Source organism: Lissotriton helveticus, chromosome 6 (genome assembly GCF_964261635.1).
Source record: "Lissotriton helveticus chromosome 6, aLisHel1.1, whole genome shotgun sequence".
Lineage (NCBI taxonomy): Eukaryota > Metazoa > Chordata > Amphibia > Caudata > Salamandridae > Lissotriton > Lissotriton helveticus.
In genome coordinates this window covers 1,053,574,392-1,053,598,366 of record NC_136067.1, presented here as the reverse complement: position 1 = coordinate 1,053,598,366, position 23,975 = coordinate 1,053,574,392, and the positions used below count along the sequence as shown (strand labels likewise).

General features: G+C 44.8%; 2 protein-coding genes across 4 annotated transcripts in view; one reads left to right on the top strand and one right to left on the bottom strand.

Annotated features, from left to right (window-relative positions):
- The window catches only part of LOC144763253 (uncharacterized), a 357,614-nt gene extending 336,747 nt beyond the window's left edge, over positions 1-20,867 (bottom strand). Inside the window, exon 1 of one of the 2 annotated variants that reach the window (XR_013596198.1) lies at positions 20,762-20,867. The gene's annotated coding sequence lies outside the window, so the exon portion shown is untranslated. Of the gene's footprint in view, positions 1-13,919; positions 14,403-20,761 lie in introns of those variants that run through there. The other variant, XR_013596199.1, reaches the window with a different exon arrangement.
- A 96-nt stretch (positions 20,868-20,963) lies between these two features.
- The window catches only part of LOC144763256 (uncharacterized), a 94,514-nt gene continuing 91,502 nt past the window's right edge, over positions 20,964-23,975 (top strand). The window contains exon 1 of one of the 2 annotated variants that reach the window (XM_078648696.1): positions 20,964-21,030. The gene's annotated coding sequence lies outside the window, so the exon portion shown is untranslated. Of the gene's footprint in view, positions 21,031-21,294; positions 21,451-23,975 lie in introns of those variants that run through there. The other variant, XM_078648695.1, reaches the window with a different exon arrangement.

Below are 23,975 nucleotides of genomic sequence, written 5' to 3'. Positions count from 1 at the left end.
GAATAGGCAAGGAGGAGTTGAACCTCCCTGGATAGACAAGAAGGGATTTAGTTTCTGACAACCATAGAACATGACAACTTTGCTCTCCCCTAATCAAGAGTGTATCTCTAGAGTCGTGTGAACAAAAGGCAATTTATTTTACTCAGTCAGTACATGCATTCTTAGTCTCATCAGATTGTAGAGAAAAGGAAGAGACGGGCGTGTTCAATAAAAGATGTTATTTATTGATCAGTCTCTTTTCTCATACAAGAGAAATGGATCGATATTATTGCAATACTTATGGTTAAGTAAAGTGCATACATTAAAAGCAGAAGTATAAAATAATACTGTAAAAACATTGATATGGTTTCTAAGCCATATGAAGGTTTAAAATGAATAAAATATATACATACATATATACATTTGACTAATCGTACTCAACTGGTGTTTCTAACTACGCCTACCCCGTGTACCTGACCTAAGCCTAATACGTGGGCGGGGATAGAAAGTTACAGTTTAAGTTAAGTTTGTTTTTGCCAAGTGACTGACTAAAGAATTCTCTGCGAGGGGTTATTCAGTTCTGTACCTGGAATTTAGGATGGATGAGGGATGGTATCTCTCGTCTCTGGTCTCGATATTCCAGGCTGCCTGCGAGGGCTACCCGGAAGCGCCGGAGCTGGATTTCTCGGCAGGAGAAATAGGCAGCTGCTCGTTCTCAGCGCGTCAAGAAGGCGGGGCTGCGCCAGCGGGGTCTGCTCTGCTCTGGGCTTCGGCAAGTCTGGCTGCTCGTTCTCGTCACCACCGCGTGTGTTTGCATAGGGCAATATCGGTAATATTTATACCTTTAAGGTGCCGAGATTGACGTAAGGATGGACATAGATACGTCAATAAGGATGTCATACGACTTGGTCGTTAGCACATTCTTTTGCTGAAGTTCTCGAAGAAATCAAAACAATGGCCGCAGGGTTTTTCCCAGGTTGACATAGGTTTGATTTGTTTTGAGAACTCCGTATGCCTTATCAGGGGCTGGAGGAATATCGCTTGTCTAATTAGATGGCAAGCGTTATGACCTAATCAGATAACACGTTCCTGTGCCGTAGTGTGGCTTTATCAGATAACGGTTCCTGCATCATGGGGGTTTTCTGCCTCATGGGATGGCTGCTAGTTAACTTGTTAACCAGAATAGGGTCAGGAATAGGGGGATCGATACAGAACCTATAGGAATACATCACAGGCTGGCACGGGAACAATAGAGCAGGCTTTCAGACTAATGCTGATTTATTGGAAGGTAGTTGTCATAGGCAAAGGCAGTCTTTATCTTGCGTTTATTGATTTAAAGACTGCCTTTGACCTTGTGCCTAGGGAGAGCCTCTGGGGAGTGCTGTCCGATATGGGGATTCCCCCCAATATTTTGTCTATATTAGTGAGGCTCCACGAAGGAAATTTTGCACAAGTAAGATGGGGCACAGAGGGCCAGAAAACTAACAGAATTCCAGTAGAGAGAGGGGTTCGCCAGGGATGCGTCCTTGCTCCCACCCTCTTTTCACTTTATGTGAATGGTGTGGTTGAGCACCTGTTAAAAGAACCATAAGATGCGCCATCCCTGGCAGGCGAGCAAATTCCTACCATCTTATTTGCTGATGACACGCTCTTAATATGTAAGACCCCAGTGGGTCTCCAAAGCCTCTTAGATAATTTTCAGACTTTCTGCACACAACGAGGTTTAGTGATAAACACAGATAAGACAAAGTATTTGGTGTTGAACCCCCCGAAAAAACTTGGGCGCCCCCCAGTACTGAATCATGTCTGCTTAGAAAGGGTCACTGTATTTGACTATCTAGGTATACGTATCTCGGATACCATGCAGTGGACCCCACATCTTTGTAAAATGTTGCTAAATCACAAGAGGGTCACGGGAGCACTGCTTAAGGAACAGCGCTCCTCTTCAACTAGGCCGATTGCCCCTGGCATTGATATTTATAAAGCGAAGGGAGTAAGCTCCGCTCTCTATGGGGCGGAGCTATGAGGTACTTTCAATATAGATCAATTGACTAGGTCAGAAAATAAGTTTTATAGGGACCTTATGTCACTTCCGCAGAGCACCCCAATGATACCCTTACTGCTTGACTTAGGATGTAATTCTATCAACGATCTGGCAAAAATCCGGCCGTTGCTCTTATGGGCCCGGCTGTGGCGAGTGCCAGAGTTGACTAAATACGCTAAAGGGTTATCAGAAGTAATGTCAATGCCAGGATGGCACAAAGTAAAGTGGTTAAAAGATGTAAAAGCTCTACTTGGAGATTTGGGCCTTAATGAAGCTTGGGTTAGTAGGTCCTCTCCCCCGAAGGCAACTCTAAAGACCCTCTATTGGAATTGGGCTGCGTCCAGAATTAGCACTGATCATACTCTGGGCAGACCAACGGACGAGTTCTTAAAGATTAAGGATGTGCCGTTTCGGGAACCTTATCTTGACATTGTCTGGAAATCTGCTGATAGGGCTCTCTATTTTAGATTTAGGGTCGGGGCTCTTCCTGTGCGCGCCCTAACTGCTGGATGGAAGCCCCCGTCCCAACCTATATCATCCTGCCCTATCTGCTTAACCAGAATAGAAACTGTAGCCCATATTCTGTTTGCATGCCCAGCGTATGTGCAGCCAAGGAAAAGGTGGCTTAAACCAATATGTCGTTGTTGGGCACTAAGTACCACAATGAGGCACTACGCATTTTGATGGCAGATACGCGACTACTGTATGTTTGTGGCCTCTCTAAATTTTTATCATGGGCATGGTCCATTAGAAATAAAAGGCTTAAGCAAAATGTTTAATTCGAATTTAAAAAAAATAAAAATAATGACTACATTTCGATTTTTAAATTTTTAATATTGGTTCTATTTTCTTTCTTTTTAAACTCAAAATCTGGTGTAAATAGATTAACTCTTGCTTTTTAAGGAAATGTGTTTTAATCTGTGATGCTTTTATGATATGTTTTTATCGAATAAAGCCTATTTTGACTATACTAATTGTTGGGGGGAAACTGGAATAAAAAGAGATAAGATTTCTCTTGGCAAGGCTAAAGAAGGTTTACTTATTATTATTTTTTTTAAAAGACTTTATTGAGTTTTACAAGGGTTTCAGGTATTTATTATGCAACTATCTGATCATAGTCCAGGAGTACAGTTGAAAGGCTGCGAACACAATTAAGGCAGTTAAAAAAACTAAAAAAACTTAAGGATTGCCAGTCAGCACATTACTCTCAACTACCCCGCAGTTCCCTCGCGGTCTAGCGTACATACATTGCACTGCGTTTGACTCTGGGGCTGCGAAACATAACTGCAGTACCAATTTGAAACTCCCATCCCACAACTTCCCCCCACCATCGCCTCCCCCCAGGCGTGTCACTCATACTCAGGTCATTAATTTGCGGTATCTCCCCACTCCAGGGTGGGCTTCAGATTTGACTGGGGTAATATTTTAGGGAATCCCGACCAGGTGGGTCGATACCATGCTGCGCCTGCTAGTGAGCCCGCGGTTCTAAGATATGCTCAGTCCACTCCTGCCGTGGGTTCATCTATATAGTCCTCCTCCCCAGTGTCCTCAGGGACCTTAAGCGCTACACCTAAAGTAGGTTTAATTATTACAGCCAGGCGATCAGTCACCTCTGTGGAGCTGAAAAAGCTGATCTCAATTTGCAGGCCGCTCCTTATATATTTGAAAAAGTGATGACCTAAAAAGGTCAAAACAGATCAAAGAATACACAAGTTAATGAAATACTTTTACATCAACATCACTTCACCGCTGTCCTTTAAACTTGGAAACTTTTCTCTTTATCATAGTTCTAACAAAGCTTTAATGAAAAATTAACCTTCTTTCCCAAAGTGTGTTCATTATTTTTACTCTGTTCCCAAGTCTTCTTATTTGATTCTGTACACTTTAGACTAAAGTCACTTTTGTCCAAAATTTTCTGAATCACATCTCAATTAACAACGAGAATGGACTCTGCTTGTGTGCTGTGATTATTTTCTCTTCAAGGCTTGTAAACATGTTTTTGTATTTAACTGAAAAACCTGAATGTGTGTTTCTGCTTTTTGGTGAACTTTAACCTACATTGCATCTTTATCCCCTCTACTAATGTTTGCGGTAGCGTGATTTCCTCGCATTTCATTTTCTTTTTAATAGTTCCCCCTCTAATTGATATTTCAACTACTTCCTCTGATCCTGCACCTGCACTTGGTATCGAATGTTATGTATTACCCTTAGCATCTACTTCTTGTGTAGGTAGCCTGACCATGAACATCCCTCCCCCTTTATACACATTCTCTTACAGCAAACTATAACTAATTGGAAAACACAACATATCAAAAGCATTAACACAATAAGTGGTAATAAAGCTTTGATGTGTTCCAGGATGGAACACAACCGAACCAACCCTCACACCATTCATCTGAGGCACCTTCAACCATAATTTACCTTTATACATTGTACAACGTCTGTATACCCTCTGACAATTGTTCCATTGTGCACGTTTGTTTGCAGGGACAGAAGTACAATAAGCAGTCCCTATCTTAGCACATACTCCTCCTTCCATGGCTGTCATAAGATCAAGTACATAACAGTGCTGCATGAATATCATTCTCATGCACACAGCACTTCCTTTGTAGCATTGAATCCATCTTTGTGGCATTGATCACCTTCATTAGTTCCCATCTAGCCATTTGCAACCATCGAGCAGTTGCTTTTTCCTGAACAAATGGTAGGACACTTCCAAAAAAACAGCTGGGCATCACTGAACATGTGCTCTTGGGGAACTTCTTTGTAGGTATCAGTGTCATAATATTCTGTAGCTCTTTCACTTCTGGTTTTTTTTTGGGGGAAACCGGAGACCCACCTGCTGACACTCGGTCCCCCGTTAGCCCGCAGCTGTTCTCCCGCCGCCGCAGCTTCCAGTCCTGCGGCCGCCGAGCGGAACGGAGGACTATTTTACCCAGGCTTCCCTGGCGGCAAAGCCGCCACCATCACCTGCGCGCCTGGAGGCGCTTTAAATTCCGCTCACCCCCTGCGTCGCAGGGCCGCGCGCGGGCTAAGCCCGGGCAAAGGGCGGGCCGCCTGTGGGCGTCCGGGCCCGACCGAGGACGGGACGGGGCCCCCCTCTTTGACACCTGGACCAGGACATTTCACAGAAGGTTAGTGCCAATAGTGATCATTAAGCTTTATGCTACAGGGGGTATGGCTGCCAACGGAGCCGGAAGGGGGCGGAAGTCCACCACAGGAGGTGTTGTTGGAACCATAGACCAGTTCCTAATTAGGGCTACCTCTGTCCTACAAAGGGAAATTTAACTTACCGAAAAAAGCCTATCTATGGACCAATTATTTAATAAACGATCCTCCCTGGGAACGATTGCTACAGCCCCATCTCCTCAACCAACTTTTGATGCAATTAAAACATTGCCACCACCGGTAGTACAAATATAGCCCAGAACTATAGCGGGCACATCGGTGAGCGAGGCTGTAGGAGAGTAGGGTCTGCTATCCTATGGTCACCCCAAATTTTTGCTTTTTGCTTCACTGGTTTTAGACTACTGAGGCTGTGGGCCTGCTAATCAGACCCCCAGCCTGCTGTTCTCTCTCTAAATTATTATTACATGTGCTATAGGTACATACCACAATTGGAAAATGGACTCCTTGTCAGCCCCTGTACCATGCACTATAGGTGCTCAGGGCATAGGTGCCACCAAGGCCTACCAGGGGCTGCAGCATATCTTTTGCCACCCCTGGCTGGTTCTTAAATTGACATAACTGGCTGATCACTCAGCTGGGGCAAGGTGGTGTAATCACCCCTTGCTTAGATATAGTATACCTATATCTAAACCTATATCTGGACACATATAAACCTGTAAGCCACTCCTATGGAAGGCCTTATCAATCCTGGAGGAAGAGTGCGTGGTTTAATGTGAGGTGGAGCTCTGGCATGAGCTGAGCCTGTCTGCAGCCATCGGGAACCAATCCCTAAGCTGTTTCAGGATAATGCCATACCATATACTATTAAGTGCATTATAATCCTCGCGGTTATATAGCAACTTTGGTTTGGCTTTATCAAAACATGTCGTGTAAGGTGTCATACGATTTGGAATACTATCCCCTCGCCAGTCTGGCGACGGGGATAGCATTCCACCCCTCTAGAGGGGTAAGACATGTTACTTTACTTAAATGCGGTTAATTTCTAAAAGGGCCTCAGATCCACAAAATGGATGCTTCTGCCACAGACACAAGTCTGACCCCCTGAAGCTGACCGAAACTCAGCCAAAGGGGCCTGGACAAAGGGTTTCCTGTCGCAGGGAGGTGTCACACCCCCCCAGACAGGAGATAGTGGATTGTAGCAGGGAGGTTTGAAAGAAACCAGACACTGCCTGGGGAGCACAAGGCTGCCCCTTGCATAATCCGGTCAAACCGGTTCTGGGGCACACCAGCCCCAGTCCCAGCGCGGCCTGGATCAAAGGAAAGGGGTGTATCCACCCCCTTCCTGGGTCCCACCCATAGGAGGGGACCTAGCAGGTAATCCAGCCCCCTAGATTGGTATAAGAATGGGAGCAGTGCCAAAGCACTTCAGATTATCCTGATGAAACATAAGAAACGAAACTCTGGACCCTTCGACATCCTACTCAACGTAGAAGACTGAAGAATCTCCCTTGTGGTCAAGGAGTGACCACCCTGTGCAAACAGGCACCATCCAGCACCTTGACGTCTGCTTTGTTGCAGTTCCCGCCGGAACTCGAGCGACAGAGATCGGCGAGATCAAGCTTGCCTGCCTTCTAACAGCCCGATCCGCAGTCCCTGCAGAGCTGAGACCCGTGGAGGCGACCGGAAGCATGGGGCACGCCATCTTGGAAAGACCACGAGACGCTGACCGTGCAGCCCACGAGTGACCCTCGAAGCTGTACAACGGGGTTTGAGAAGCCCCAACCCTGAGCCACTCTTGCACCGAAGTTCAGCTCTCCACACTCGACGAGTGCTGCGTGGGGCCCTTCTGCTTCTTTTGGCTCAACGCGTTGGTCCGGTCACTTACCAGCTGGTTTGTGGCCCCTGTGCCGACGAAACTTGAATTACGACTTGCGATTCTGGTTGCTCCAGATTTGCACCAGCTCCCCTGAAAAGGAGCCCCCACTCTGACCCTCCTGGTTTGAGTGAGAAGCAATCTCCCGGTTTCGCGTGGATTGCTTTTGCCAAGTGTTGTTTGCTCCAATCTTGAAGCCGACAGCGCCGACGGCGAGAGCCTGCGTGGGACAAATCGTGACCCGCTCCTGGACGTCGTAGATGCCCCAGAGCCCACGTGACAGCGGAGAGAAGCTCCTCGACAACCACCTGATTGCGCCCGACATTGCCTGGTTCCATCCTGGTTCCACCCTGGTCACTGCTGAGTGACCCAGACTCTGTCCCCTCTGCTTTCAGGTACTTTTCGACTTGAGTCCACCCTTGGACTCCACCGGACACTTCTCCTTCACCTCGCCTGCAGCCCTTTCAGCTTCAAGCACCAAGAACCTGCGTGACGAAACCCGACTCAACTTCGACCCTGTGCACCCACTTCCTGTGGGTGAGGTAACATTGCAACGCCGGTGTTCCCACACTGGTACACACCTCTAGGGTCTGTGTCTTAAGTTTTGTTCCTCTAGGTTCAGCGGAAGTGTCCTTAAACTCTATTTGTGTAACTTTTACGCACCATTGACTTAACATTGATGCATGCTTGTGCTTTCAGCACTGCACCCGAATCCCGCGGGCTTTTCCCGACTTCAGCATTGCTTGTCCCGACTGCTCCCAGCGATTCCCTAGGCCCTAGGCCTAACCACTGATCGAATGGTCTCTCTTATACCATTTTTTTAGTATATGGTTTGAGTGGCCCCTTGGCCTCATCCAAAATTGTGCAACTTTGTATGTTATACTGTGCTTTTGATTTAACGCTTGTGCCCCTTTATTCATAAAGAATACTGGGGATTGTTTTTAGTAATAAATACATATATTTTTATAATATATACTTGTGTGGTGTCCTTTCATTTGATATTACAGGATTGTATGTGGTAAAACAGCTCGCTTAAAACGACCTCTTAAGTTAAGCCTTTAAGGCTGCTTAGTCCATGCTACCCCTAGGATAGCTTGTCTAATAAGGTTGACTTACAACCAGACACCATTAGGGTTTTTTGGACTGATACAAGGTGGTTCCAGAATTGGAAACATCATATATCAGGCCAGCTTCTCACAGAGGCCAATACCTTGAAGGAGGTTGTGGTGATGCTGCACAGCCCACCAGTGAACAGGGCCCCTTTTGAGTCCATACAGGTAACAACTCCCCCCAACTCTCGTTCCACCAGATCATCAGGGAGAGGAAGGGAGCCCCAAATAAGAAACATCTCGGGTGGGAGGACCAGTAATAGGAGAAACACCTTTTTGAGCGACACCAGAGATGACTGCACGTTTCTTACCTTTTTTAGAAGGTGCTTCAGAGGAAGAAAGCATTTTAGACAGGGATACTATTTAGGCTTTTGAGACATCTAACTTGGAAACACCAACAGTTTGTTGGGCAGAATCCTTAATAAAGGATTTAAAATTATCTTTAAATCCATGGGAGTCTTGTTCCTCAGACACAATCAATTAAAATAGAAATGGCCAAAGAAAAATAAATTAAACAAGAAAAAAGTCTGTTTGACTACAAAAACGACAAATAAAGGTTTAAAAACCAGAAACAAGTCTATGAGGAGTGGTTTGGATAAGGGGTGTGTCAGAGACAGTTGCAATGTGAAAGGGGAAGCTGCCCAAGCATCTGAGGGAGTCGGGTGTGACCGCAAGAAAAAAGAAGAACAAGAAGCAAGCAGCATTGGAGACAGCAGGCTGTGATAAGCACAGAATGCAGGCCGCAGAACACAGAGCAATAATGGACATCGCACCAAAGAATGCGCAAGTGATGAAGACAAACTATTGAATGCTAGCACCAGGCCCACAGTAAAGGGACAGCCATAAAAATACAATAAATAAATAATGAGATAACGTGTATGACAAAATAAAAGGAATTCCACAGTAATGATAGAAAAAATATACTTATCTAGACTGCGAGCAGCAAGAAAAGAGGATTTGCTGTTCTCAGTTAGGATAATCATTAGGCTAAATCGATGTCCTATTGGTGTTTCTATTGTGAGATTATCTATGTAGTTTTTCACTCAGATGTTCTGGGTAACGTGGTTTCTTTTTTGATTGGCTGCTATTAATAAACAGCAAGAGCAGACTGCATAATACAAGCCTCTGGACTTGAAATAAAATTACTATCCTTATAATTCAACAGCACACCATACCACACAATTCCACAACTAATCAGGGCTTTAAGTGGGATGAAAAAACTGTGTGGGGGGGTTCTCAAAGGGGCGTGGACAATATTTTGTTAAAACTTTATTTCGGCCATTCAGGCCATAAAAGTGCATAGAAAGAGGTGATCGCCAAATATTTACACACATAATTCAATAATTACACTTCCATGACAATATAATTAAGGGCATGGCTTAGAATATTAATGCTAAAAATGTGTGCTCAGCATAATGTGTCGCCCTACTGGTATTTTGCTGCTTCTATTATTGCCTTCACATATATAATACAACAAGTAACTTTACACCTTAAACAAGCCAGGACTATTGACTTTGTCAAATGTTGTTAGCTGCATAATATAAATATACTACTTGCACAAATACAACTATGGCTTTGTTGTTTATAATATGCTTTAGTTCTTTTCAAGAGTTTGGGGCGCAATGGTTAGAGCTGCCAACTTTGGAGCTGAGGAAGCAGGTTTGAGTCTCAGCGTCGGCTCAACATCCTGTGCTTTTCGGCAAATCACCTAGGGTCATAGGTATCAAAAAAGAGTTCTGTGATTCTCAAATTACTATTTTTAGAGAATTGCAAAATGCAATGTATGTAGGATTCTCTAAAAATGTTGCGAATCCTACATATTCCTGATTTGCGAATCGCAAATTGAGATTCGCAATTAAGGAATACCTTCCCATTCATTCCTATGGGCTAGGAGGCCCATAGGAATGAATGGGAAGACATTCTCAATTTGCGATTACCAATTAGAAAATCGCAAATTGAGAATGCAATTTCAAGGTTGCAAGGGTGCCAAAAGGACACCCTGTTGCACCCCTGTAATATGCATGTGTGCACATTTTGCGCACATATATGGCACTTTTAAAAAATCAAAAAAGTGCTTTTTTAAAGACAATCGCAAATTACCACCAACTTGAAGTAGGTGGTAATTTGCAATTTCTTAGGGCCAAAGAGCAAATTTCTGGTGCTTCCAGAATTGCATTTAAAGAATCGCAATGTGCAAATCCTTAATTGCATTCGCAAATTTTGCAATTCGCTATTTTGCGGTGGCCTTTTGGGAAGATACATCCCAAAAGGCTTTTTCCAATTCGCAAACGGGCCGATTCTGAGAATCTGCCCATTTGCAAACGGGGAAAAGGCTTGATACATATGGTCCCTAATCGCCCGTGCCTATCAAAAAATAAATGAATATGTTTTTGTTGGTGCTCATGTAAAGCACTTCGAGTTTTGCAATATAGAACTACAAAAAAAACCATCAAAAACAGTGAACTGCTGCAGAGTTAAAAATTTGCAAACATACGTGACAAGAATTTTCAATTCTATTGAGGCGAAGATTATGCTTTCTCATTTCTTTACTAGAAATGCTCAGCAGCCAATCACAATACAGAAAAGAAAAAAACTAACTACATTTCCCATGAATACTCTGGATAACCATAGAGCATGGGTACTCACAAACTTTCTCTCGGGGGCCAAATTTAAAGTGTGGTTTGTGGCCGAGGGCCGCACCGGTGGAGGCGGGGTCATTGGGGGGCAGGGTCATTAGGGGCGGGGCTAGAGGGGTTAGTAGAGCGGGCGGAGAATCAGAGGGCGGGAATAACCAGAAGATTGGGCCAGTGGGCAGAGTCAGGTGTGGCCAAAAAGAGCAAAACATCCCAATGTTTAGTATTTCCTGGCATTTCATAGCCCAGTTACAGCTTATTACGTTATATAATTCAACCAATGCAGTTTCTTAAATATCTCCAGCTAGCTGAAAGTACATAGAAGGAAGCAAGCATTAGCAAAGCCAAAAGGTCTAGCCTTGGCAAGATTGCAATGAATTGATAGCTTGCTGGCGTCTTTGGCACAGGTGCACTTGCCTAAATTCTCAATGTGTTTACATTTTATAATCATGGCTAGTAACAGTGTTTTCAATATTGTAACACAGCAGTAGCTCACTAATATTACTGCAAGTAATGTCTGTGACACCACTTCCATTTGTCATATGTGAGTTCCTGTTTTGATCTAACATTACTACAATGGCATGTGAGACATGTGGGGAGAAAGAGAGATGATATCCCAGCCCTAATGGGCAATGAGTTCTGCAGGGCTTTTCGAATCTCCACTCTGGGTCTATTTTATAGCACACAGTTGCTCTTTACAGTACCTGGATTCTTAGAGGATGTCATTAGGTAATCCAAGTATGCAATCCAACCCCACCCCCTTTAAAAAATGTGTTCAACAGAAAAGAAGGATTGGACTGGAACCAACGGAGCCAAGGTTCATGAGATGTTTCCCTCTTGGTTCCTTTGACTGGTCTGGCTGCATTTTCAATCACTTATTTGTTTAGGCCTGGGAGGTGGGGGGGGGGGGGGAATCTCTCGATCCCAATGACCATCCTTTCACCTCACTAAAGACAGGTCAGCATCATCAGTGTTAATTGCAACCTTTATGGGAACGCTCTTTACAGCCCCAGTGCATGTGGGCAAAAAGAAAGAATTAATCTTGCACTGGTACAAGCCTGTCCCTCCATAGCATTGGTAGTATTGTACTGTAAATATATATATATATATATATATATATATATATATATATATATATATATATATATATATATATATATATGTATATGTATATGTATATATATATATAGTGAGACCAAAAGACCAAGGCAGTAGACCAGGTCAAGCACTACGGATCGTCTAGTTCTTAAATCAGGATGGTGCAATCTCTTCCCACACCCTCTGCCATAGGATGTACAAAATAATGAAAATACAAAGAACAAAGTGGAAGGTGCACTCAAATGAAGTCAATAGAAGTAATAGTTTAAAGTGTCTTCTTCTTTATTCAAAAGGTATTCGTGAAACATAGGCACAGCCAACGCGTTTCGTTCCTCTTGCCTTTTAGGAACTTCGTCAGGGCTGTAAAGGTTACAAACATAAATATACACATAAATATACATTTAACATAGCACATATAGACAAGAATGATCATAAAAGACTAACCCAAAACATAACAAATGACAATAACTACTAACTAAAATCCATATTCAAACAACACGAAGTATTATAGTACATACTGAAGAACAGACAAAGGTTATCCCTAAACATAATAGAAAAAGATAAAAACTGTAGTAACACATATTGAGATGTATCTTATTTACAAGAGTTTGGGGTTCGAGAGTTCCAGGAACTCTCGAACCCCAAACTCTTGTAAATAAGATACATCTCAATATGTGTTACTACAGTTTTTATCTTTTTCTATTATGTTTAGGGATAACCTTTGTCTGTTCTTCAGTATGTACTATAATACTTCGTGTTGTTTGAATATGGATTTTAGTTAGTAGTTATTGTCATTTGTTATGTTTTGGGTTAGTCTTTTATGATCATTCTTGTCTATATGTGCTATGTTAAATGTATATTTATGTGTATATTTATGTTTGTAACCTTTACAGCCCTGACGAAGTTCCTAAAAGGCAAGAGGAACGAAACGCGTTGGCTGTGCCTATGTTTCACGAATACCTTTTGAATAAAGAAGAAGACACTTTAAACTATTACTTCTATTGACTTCATTTGAGTGCACCTTCCACTTTGTTCTTTGTATTTTATGTATATATATATGTATATGTATATGTAAATATATGTATATGTAAATATATGTATATATATGTATATGTAAATATATATATACACAGCACTTCATACCACTAACGAGGCACTGAAGTGCACTGTGGATGGTGTGTATACCTCTTCATTGGCTTTGCTTAGTCAGAAGCCTGTAGGTTTGTAGGGAGGCCCTTGGAGAATGTGTTCCGATGTGTGGTTTTACCAGACCTTTGATCTTGTCATGTTATTATATGTCAATGAGATTTGATGTGAAAGGTAGCAAATATAAGGCATTTATATGTTTGGTTGAAAGGGCGAGGATGTATGCTTTGACCTATATGGGGAGTATTTGGGGTTGTGTGTGATTGGCTGTTCATATTGTGTCACATCACTCTTATAGCAGCACTTGTGCATTAAGTGGAGTAAAGGAGAGCGAGAGATAGCTTTTTTAGGGAGTTTTATATAGCACAAACTTGACCCGAAGGTATCAGAGCGCTTTTACACGAACACCAGTTATCTCACAGAGGGACACATTCCTTTTGTTAGGCACAGGAGATTAAGTAATTTGCCCAGAATCACAATATGTTGAGCTTCTCAGCCGAGACTCGAACCTGGTTGCTTAGCCTGGAGGTCGACAGCTCTAGCCGTTAGACCACATCAGCTTGTTAGTATATCACACAATGCACAACTTAATCAGTTCTACACACTCATGTAATAACTATTTAACAAAGCCCCCTATCCAGATAAGTGTTTACGGGGGTGGCAAGGTCCCAGTCTAACAAATAGAAATGTAAATCATTTAAAGCGCATGGAAGGGGTGATTATACCGGACTGGAAACAGAAAGCTGATCTGTAACATATTTTAATATCTCCTTCTGTGCGCCATACATGTGCTATCTCCTGCCGTGGGCGGGTGCAACTCTTCCTAACATATTGCATATTTGGCTTCTCTGATCAATTTCAATTACAAGTATCTCACTCTGGAATAACGTAAATAACAAATAACGTACCTTCGGATTTACAGGGGTGGTGAAAATACAGGTTTCTTCCTCTTCTTTTGTCCAACCGTATTTCACACAGTAAATGACACCCCGAGTAACAATTAACAAAAGCAGTGGTAACAGCCTGTGTGTTACGGTAATTAATGTCCATTGAAAGCGGCACACACGTCACCCGAGGTCTTTTCTATCTGTTGCATTTCTTCCTTTCTCGCCAGGCACGCTGCTAATACACATTACGCCCGGATCACCATAAGAATTCAACATCCATTGCTGGAGGAGTTGAATGAGTTTTTAAAGTCGGGGCCCAATGGTATTAACTGCGCACAGCTAGGGTCTCGGCTTCAGAAATTCGCGAACCAGCTGCAGCCCCGGAGAGATCACAAGGGGAGGGGGCAGGGGGCGCAGCTTCAGAGGAGGACAGCGCGGCACACCAGCCATGACCAGGGTATGTAAACAACAAAGGTTTTCCAGGCGCCAGGTGCCGGGTGTGACGTCCCAGAGGCTAAGGCCAACCAGAGGCAAGCATAAGCAGAGAAGATGGTCGCAGGAGCAAACGCTGTGAATACGTATTGAATACGTATTCACAACGTGTGCGCCTGCGGCCATCTTCTCTGTTTAAACTTTAAATGAAGGACTGGTATGGCAGGAAGGTCCGCGGGCCGCCAATTAAGGCCGGGCGGGCCGCCAGCGGCCCGCGGGCCGTACTATGAGTACCCTGGCCATAGAGAATAACACTATATAAGGAACCATAGAGAAGAACATATCCTCTTTCTTTGTCCATAATAAAACAGTCCAATTGAAGAAACAAATCACAGTTCCAAACGAAACCATGGAGTAATGAACAACATCACAAAGCAGTCATCCACTGGAAAGGCAGAAGCGATGCATGCAGCAGTTGTAGAACCTCCAGGACGAGCAACAGGCAACAGCCAACAGGCAGAAGGAGGAACGCACAGCAAGCGCTTCATTTAGGATCTGAACCTGAAAAGCAAAACAGAGCCGTAATACACCAAACCCACAATGGAGCAAACATCAGAACCAAAGAGGGGGGGTGAGAATGGCAAGAAATAACATGAAACAATGCATAATATGCAAAATATCAAACAATAGAAATGCAAGCGGATAACCTGGGTGGGATAATCTTCGCCTCCGTGTCCTTAATAGAATTGAAAATTCTTGTCACGTATGTTAGCAAATTTTTAATTCTATGACAGGACCGGAGGCTCCGATTATGCTTGTTCAAAGCTGAGCCACCACAACAGAAGCAATATCAACAATAGGTTTAAAATAGAATGTCTTAAATCCAGAGTCAGAAGACCAATCAGCGGCCTTCATGATATCATGTAGACTCACACCCATAGGAAAAAGCCTTAGAAGTCATATCCCCCCGTGCAGAATGCGCACCAAAGATGGAAACATCAATGCCGGCTTCCAGCATGAGACAACGCACCCATCTCGCTAACGTAGCAGGAGTCACAGGCCGAAAAGGCTTTTGCAAAGCAATCAACAACTGACCATGTAAATCCTGCCGAAAAGGAGCAGTACTCACCTCGTAATCTTTAATGCATTGAACCACACCCAGTTGTGGATTTTGTGGAAAAGAAGGATACGTCACGGAAGTTAGATTGCATTTGGTGCGTCTGGAGATAGTAAAAGTAACACCATCAGGTGAAAAAGAAGACCAGCAAGGTCCAGAGCCCGAACATCGGAGACACGTTTGCACGCGACTAAACAGAGCAACATTGTCAATTTAGCCGAGAGTTGTTTGCGAGTAAACAAAGAGTTGGATGGCCAAGACTCCAAAAAACGCAAGACAACAGAAACATCCCATAAAGCCACATATTTTGGACAGGGCGGTTTTACCAGCCGTATACCTCTGAGTAATTTAGAAACCAAAGGATGTTCCCCAGCAGGCTTACCATCGATAGAGATGTGGCCTGCAGAAATGGCACAACGAAAATTATTGACAGTCCTATAGGCCAGACCCGAAGAAGCAATGGAGGCCAGAAAATTGATAATCAAAGCGACATCCACCTCCCATTGTGAACACCAATCACACCACCGTTTCCAAGCTGACGCATAACGTTTGTGTGTGTTGGGGGACCAAGCTTCGCTGATAAATTTGGTAGCGTCTGAAGGAAGGCCTGGGATTTGCCAGCGTTCCCCGAAATCCGCCATGTCACTAGAAGGAGCTGACCCGAATGAATCAGGGGGTGCGGATTGAGGAGAGGGTCCAGCAACAAGTTCCATTTGTGGGGAAGAAGGAGCGGCGTCGAACAACTCATCTCCAGGAGAAATGGGAACCAAGCCTGAGCCCTTCAAAGAGGAGTGACCAGAATGAGCTCCGACTGAAAATGCTTAGTGCGAACCAAGACCCTGGGAATCATTATGAATGGGGGAAACGCATAGCACAGGAGAGGAGGCCAGGCCTGGAGAAACGCATCCGTGGCTAGGGCCTCCGGATCCAGAGGCCAACTGAAAAACTGGGGAAGTTGTGTGTTGAGGCGAGAGGCGAACAGATCGGTCTGGCAACGACCCCAAATCCGGGACAAAAGCCGGAACACACGAGGATGAAGCTTCCAATCGCTGAAATCCCTCAGATGACGGGAGTTCCAGTCGGCAATCCGATTCTCGCGACCGGGAAGGTATTCTGCAATAACAGTGATCTGACGCTGCAGACACAAGTGCCAAAAATCCTTCGCAATCTCTGCCAGAAGTTTGGACTTCGTTCCCCCCAACTTGTTGACATACCGAACCGCTGAGACATTGTCCATGCGGAGGAGAATACAACAATTTGTCATTTGCGGGGCCAGACAACGAATCGCAAAGGAGCCCGCCAGAAGCTCCAAGCAATTGATATGGAGAGATAACTCCTCTGGGGACCAGTGGCCTCCCGTCGACACCGGACCGCAACGGGCTCCCCAACCCCACAGACTGGCATCAGACTCTATCACCGCATCCAGAGACTTCCAGGGCACGCCCGTTCCACGACTCCATGTGCTCCAACCACCATAACATCTCCCACTTCACGTCGTCCGACAGAGGAAACTGATCCGAATAGCGGAGGCCTTTCTGGAGATGTTTGATCTTGAGACGTTGAAGCGCCCGATAATGCAACGGACCTGGGAAAATCGCCTGAATCGAAGAAGCCAGGAGACCTACAATTCGAGCCACCGATCTCAATGATACACTCTGTCTGGATAAAACCAACCTCAACTTCCTCTTGATTGATCTGATCTTCTGATTGGGCAAGAGGAGTTGACAGGAGACCGAATCTACCAGAAACCCTAGGAAGTCCATCGACTGAGAGGGAGTGAAAACAGACTTCTGAGGATTCACTAGAAAACCCAGTGATTGTAACAGTTCGATTGACTAACCCAAATGAGTCTGCAAGAGGAGAGGACACTGAGCCAAACTGAGAATATCGTCGAGATATATGATCAAACGAACGCCGCGGGCTCGCAAGGACTCCACCACGGGCCTCAGAAGTTTCGTGAAGCACCACGGTGCCGACGAGAGGCCGAAGGGGAGAACCATGTATTCAAACCAAGTTCCGAGCCACTGGAATTGGAGGAACCGTCGATGAGGGCCGTAAATCGGAATCGACAAATAGGCATCCTTCAGATCGAGGCGGACCATCCAGTCCCCTTCCTGAAGACGATCCCTCAGAAGATTGATGCCTTCCATCTTGAAATGACCGTAAACGACTCCTCCGTTGAACTCTTTGAGATTGAGAACCAAGCGAGAGCCGCCTCCTTTTTTCTGAACCAGAAACACAGTGCTGACGAATCCCTGAGGATGACGAGAGGTTCGAACTATGGCCCCTTTGGCCAAGAGAGGCTCGATTTCCGCGGAAATGAAGTCCCGATTTGTTGGGGAAAAACCAGGGGCGTAGGAGGATGGGGTTGATGGGGACATTGGTAAAACGCTATCTTGTAACCCTGTACCGTCTCTAACACCCATGCATCGCTCGAGAGCAAGCGCCAATTTGGAAGAAAAAACCTGATCCTGCCCCCCCCAAGACAACCTGCGAGGCTAGAATCAAACTCACCTGAGTTGGAGGAATCCTGACGTCCTCCTTGATTGCCACCGTAGTGACCCTTTTTGAACTGTCCCCTCCCTTTTCTGGAGGGGTGAAGGAGGACTTTTTGGTGTTGTAGGAGGAATCCTGACCACCACCTCTCTGGGACTAATAACCACGTTGGTTGGGTTGATTGTGTCCGTGGCCGAACGACCGTCCCCCGGCCCTGCCAAAAACTGGACGGAAGGCTCTGCGAAGCAAAGACTGTGCCTTGTCAAGGCCACTGAAGGTGGCCACGAACTTGGTTAACTCCTTGAGAAAAGGCTGTCCAAACAACAAGCCCTGAGCCAGGGAACCTGATTCAGACGAGGCCAATTCTTGAAGCTTCGGATCCAGTTTCAACAAAATAGAGCGACAACGCTCACAGGAAAGCGCACAGTTCACATTTCCTAAGAGACAAATGGCTCTCTGGGACCAACCAACCAATTCGTCAGGATCAATGAGAGCTCCAGACTCTTTTGCTCGAAAGCCCAAGTCTAAGATCTTAGCCAGGGGCCCCAGAAGATCCATCATCTTATCTTGACAGGTACGCCATGACCTGTCTATGCCTTTCTTTGGATCCTTGGCATACTTTTTGAGATACGTAACCATCATGGGATCCACCTCCGGCGTATCGGCTAATTTATCGGCCAGATCAGGACGCGGACATTCCGACCTAAGGCGGGCCCGAACGTCCTTTTCGAATGGTTGGCGGATATGGGTCTGCAGATACTCCGCTACCTCGGAAGAAGGAAGCCAGGAAGTGGAATTAGGATGAATAATATCCGTAGGATCGAATGTCAGCAATTGGGGATGAGAGGGCGCGTCTACAAAATACTCCTTACGAGCCTTTTTGGAAGGAGGTGGAACAGCAGGACCAGAGGAGGAAGAATCAGACGTACTGGCACCATCATCAGTCTGGAAGGCAGGCGACGCTGCCCAATTTACCAGCTTTACCAGAAGCCTGCTCAAAAGACAGCGATTTGGCCAGCTTGGCAAAATCCGAACGGTGCAGATTCTTGGGAGATTTAGAAGAGCGCCCCGAAGAAGACGGTAGCCAACCCTGTTGCGTCGCGTATTCAGACAGGTGGCGCTTCAAAGGTGCAATGGCGCAAACTAAAGCCGTATTAACGGAACGCTGAACACCTTGATCAAGAGCCTCCACCAAATCCTGTTCCATAAAGCCAGAGGCTTCCTCATCATCATAGTAATTGTCTTCCTCATAATAATCTCCCATTACTATAAGTAAGAAAGATAATGCCCACACGAGGAAGGGTTAAATAAAATATGCCACAGGCAAATGCAGGGGGAGTGGGAACCCCAAAGCAATCCAAGCAAAGTCAGGTAACCACCTGACAAGGCAAAATAATTAAGTGCGGAGGGAGGGCTTGCTGCACAACAACTGCCACTCTAGGCAAAGCCTATGTAGGGTTTTACTGCCCAGATTATTTAAATAAGGGCGTCAGTGGGGACCAAAGCGACCAAAATGCAGGCTGTGGGCACGAGCGTATTGGAAAAACGCTGCTCAGGCGTTTCAAGCTACGCGTGGAAACACGGAAGTAAACAAACAAGACTGTCGTGCATGCGCGCTAACAGCCGCCCGCAAAGTCAAAGAGGAGAGGTGCGCGTGAGAAGCGCGCGCCACCTCTCAGGTCCCCGATACTCCCACTCCACAATATGCGGTGTGGGCGCAACGCGCCCGGACCGGGGAGGCAGTCTCACGCTCCCAGCACCGGCGGCCACCGAGAAGGAGCCGCGAAACCACACCACGTGCGCAGGAGCGCGAAACAAAGCCCAGAAGCAAAGCGGTAAAATAGACAAGGCAGCGCAAGCAAAGCGGTACAAAGCGCCAATAAAATACAGTAAGAACTCACATATAGTGCGCAAGACAGCAATAGGGAATAAAAAGTGAATTTATTTGGCTGCGGAGCAGCAAAGAAAGAGGATATGTTCTTCTCTATGGTTCCTTATATAGTGTTATTCTCTATGGTTATCCAGAGTATTCATGGGAAATGTAGTTAGTTTTTTCTTTTCTATATTGTGATTGGCTGCTAAGCATTTCTAGTAAAAAAATGAGAAAGCATAATCGGAGCCTCCGGTTCTGTCATAGAATTAAGATTTTTCTTCCCTTTCTGAGTGTGAGGGTGAAAATGGAGAGCCCAGTTAGGGACCCGTTTCGGCACCTGCTTTCAGGGAGCCATCTTGGCAACTGCTTTTAAGGACCCGGCCCACTTAAAGCCCTGTAACTAATCCAATACAACACACATAACTCCACTACACACCATTCCCATTTACAGTGCCATTTACAATGCCAATAACTAACTCAAACAAATGTGTGACCTATTGCATTTCCAATGCTTGTCTCTCCAAAGGTGGCGAGATGTGCACCGTACAAGGTAGGTTGCTGTGCCTCTATGGATAGAATCCATTCTCCGGATTATAATTTTTTTTTTAATCTCCCACCTTCCTTTTCTAAAATGTTGACATATATGCAATGGAAGTCGTCCACTGAGCCAAAGCATCTGTGTATGTATAGTTTGTATTTATTTATTTTTTTGAAACATGCTTGGTGAAAGAGCTAAGCTGTCTCAAAACCTGGACCTACAAAGCGAAACCACCGAGATTTCCGCGTTTTTCAGCATGAGGAACAAAAGTGAAACACCCTCTTTCGACAAAGATTCTCATGTGTGGACTTAAAACAATGTCTGTCAGCAGCCGCTAGTACAAATTGAGGAGCGTCCTCAACGAATGGCCGACCGTGCTTAAGCTTTACTTACAATTGAATTCCTACCTTTGCCTTTGCAGGAAACTGTATCATTTTACTACAGGCTTCTATTTCGAGACACTAATCTCCTGCACGAACTAATAATACATGACACATCTCTTTTAGGAAGTATGGCACCAATAGAATGGAAATGGAAGAAGGACCAACTGACAAAAAAACATACTCAGTCTCTCGGTGGGAGTGGCTACATCTCTGTCCAGTGATAGGACTTCCAGTGATAGGACTTCCCATAAAATAATTGCAAAAGCGCTATGCTTTACAGTTCCTAAATAACGGTAAGTTCTTTTAACATGAGTAAATAATACAGTTACTTCTCCTTTGAGGAGCTGAGCGCATTACTAATACTTTTTAAATTCGCTCGCTTCTTTGTGTGCGAAAATGATACTTTAGGACAAAACGAAATCCCTTTCAATTCGAAAGGCTGAGTGTTGTTTTCAGGAATTTCCTTAGTACTGTAATGGAAATTCTCGGCTTTCAAGATGGGCTCCGTGTATTGTGCAACCGAGGGGTGTTTTTATGTATGCTGCTCCTCCTGGGTTCCAACACCTCGCAAATCTTGATAAGGAGCTTGCCTCTGCGTGCTTCGCCCGTCCCTCGGCTGCTGCTGCACTTACGGCGGAGGCGGACTGAAGTTTCGGGCGGAAAATAGCGAAATACATTTCTTAATTAAAATATCGTTCCTGAGTTCTAATAAAGTGAGTACATATTTAGTATGTTTTCTGAGCAACACAACTAATACTTATTCTAATATGCGTAATACATATATGCCCGTTCATGAAGACCATTTTCTGGGATTCCCGTTTAACCCACCTGTCTGCGTGAGTGAGTGATTCAAATAAATCACGCAAATAACATGAAATAAGGTTCATATGTGGCTGAAAGACCTGGATTTTGGGGAGAATGAGACGAGGCTAAAATATAATGTGCTCGAGGGTTTGGGGGGGAGGGGGGATCATGTTTGATTGTAGATCGTGGTATCGGTATTAGCAGGTTGCCAAAACATGTTCGGACGATTTAGGCGGGATAAAATGAGGGTGTCATAAAAACAAGCAGCAGGATCGTTATGCCGTTCAGATCTTTTAGCCGGATTTTTTTTCTGTTTAGGTGAGATTGGGGGTATTTTTAAGGTTTACAGAGTTGGTTTTCTACAAGTGACGTGTAGCTGGAGTTTAGTGATAACGACACTATTTGAAACAATATATTCCTGGAGGCTACCTTCGTGAGCTCAAAGTTCATTGATTATTGCACAAAGCACGAAATACCACGCACACACTATAAACTGTTTTTTTAATCCTTTATAATGGGGCCCTCCTCCCTCTGTCTACAGGGCACCCCTGCCTTATCATCCGGGTCCAACAGCCAGGACCCCTGTGGTAAATAAATAAATAATACCCTATTTTTGACTAGACTTATAGCATAACAGATAGCTCAATAAATAAGAGTCAAGATTCGAGGTAGTAGGAGTTTCTGCAGGTTTATTACAGCATAAGGACAGGATCAGGACAACCTGCATGGGAACAGGACAATAAGGCCCGGCAGGACAACTGGGGCCCAGCAGCTGCCGGGGCTTGGTCTGGGATGAGCGCGCTAACATTTAATAACAAAACATTGACTTATATACATAGCGCAAACACATAGCATTACATTGCAGTAGGCGTAACAGTGGGTGGAGCAGAAGGCGTGACGCGTAGCAGTCGCGAGAGATAACAGAAATAAGAGGTGTAACTGGGAGTATACATAGACATGTGATGCAAACGTAACAGAATATGTCATGAATGGGCAGAAACATTGGAGGGGGCTACCTAAGGAGCCGGGACCTCTAACCTAATGGTGCGCGAAAACTGGCAATGACGTGTTACTAGGAGAAGCTGGGGGCTACGAACTCTGTGCTAGGAGCAGAGACTAGAGTCTGGAGGGTCGGAGCGACATGTACCTAAACCCTATCTGGTATCTAATGTTTAGGGAACATGTTGATATAAACTAGAAGTCATGAGGGGAGAGGCTAACCTGATTTCTAAGACTGGACCATGCATTATTCTACATGTAGTGCGTGAAGAATATTAAATGACCATTAAATACAGTATTTTCTAACGTGGAGACGAGAAGGCTAGACAATGACGGAAACTATTGATGCAGTTCAGTAGCTTAGGAATGCAGAGGAGGAGGACTGAACTGATAGCAGGAACTATAACATACTTTTGGCAGACTCAGAGGCAGAGCCGGGGTGCACCGGGCACTGCAAGGCAGGAAGTAAGTGAAGGGTCGAGGATACAGGTGGGGGCTGTATCGCTCCTCAGCGAGGCTTTCAGGAGACAGGAGCTGAATCTGTGGTCCGGGCCCTTTTGAGGCCTGGAAACGGAGACTTTATAATTGAATAACGTGCACACTGAGAAACGTGGCAACATTACTTACATAGGCCTGATATTCGTAGTATTCACGAGGACTGGAAACTATCATACTAGAGGTGGACACAACTGTAATTGCGTCTTTAATCGGACATGGGGAATAACATATGCATATTGATCATGCACACATAACATATGATGGATGAGGCGTAGGGACACAGAACATGGCAAAATTTACTTTTCCACATTCCCTCCTTGTCACTACGTTTCCATCAGGAAACATCAATATTCATGATACCGTCTATCATTTCATACAGTACCATTTGCTCGTCTCGAATTGTCTTGGTACGGGATTTAGAACAGGGCCTGGGACGGGGAATACAAGAGGTAGCACACATGCTGCAAATCGCAGGGCCACATTGTATACAGAGGCAGCAGCTAAATATGATCGCTACTGCAATACCTAGAAAGGACAGGACTTTCCAACCCCATGCGGAAATTATATTCCAGAACCAACCGGACCATGTCCAGGTGCCTGGATCTTGGTGTAACAGATGGGCAATTTTATGGAGTCTGGTTATAGCTGAATAAACAGACGGCGCGTTATTTGGAATGAAAATACAACAACTGGATCCGAGAACTCTACAGGCCCCGCCCCTATCGGCCAGTATGACGTCAAGGACGAGACGATTCTGTAAAACGACAATTCTCATAAAGGATTGCTCTTCAGTTAAGTTACCTAGAGCGGAGGCAGTCTCATCTACTACTGCTTCAAGGGTTCTTGTTAACCTACGAATGAGTTTACTATTTACAACTGTACCTAAATAAGGGAAGACACCTTTATCTATATCAATGAATTGCTCTGCGGCGGTTTC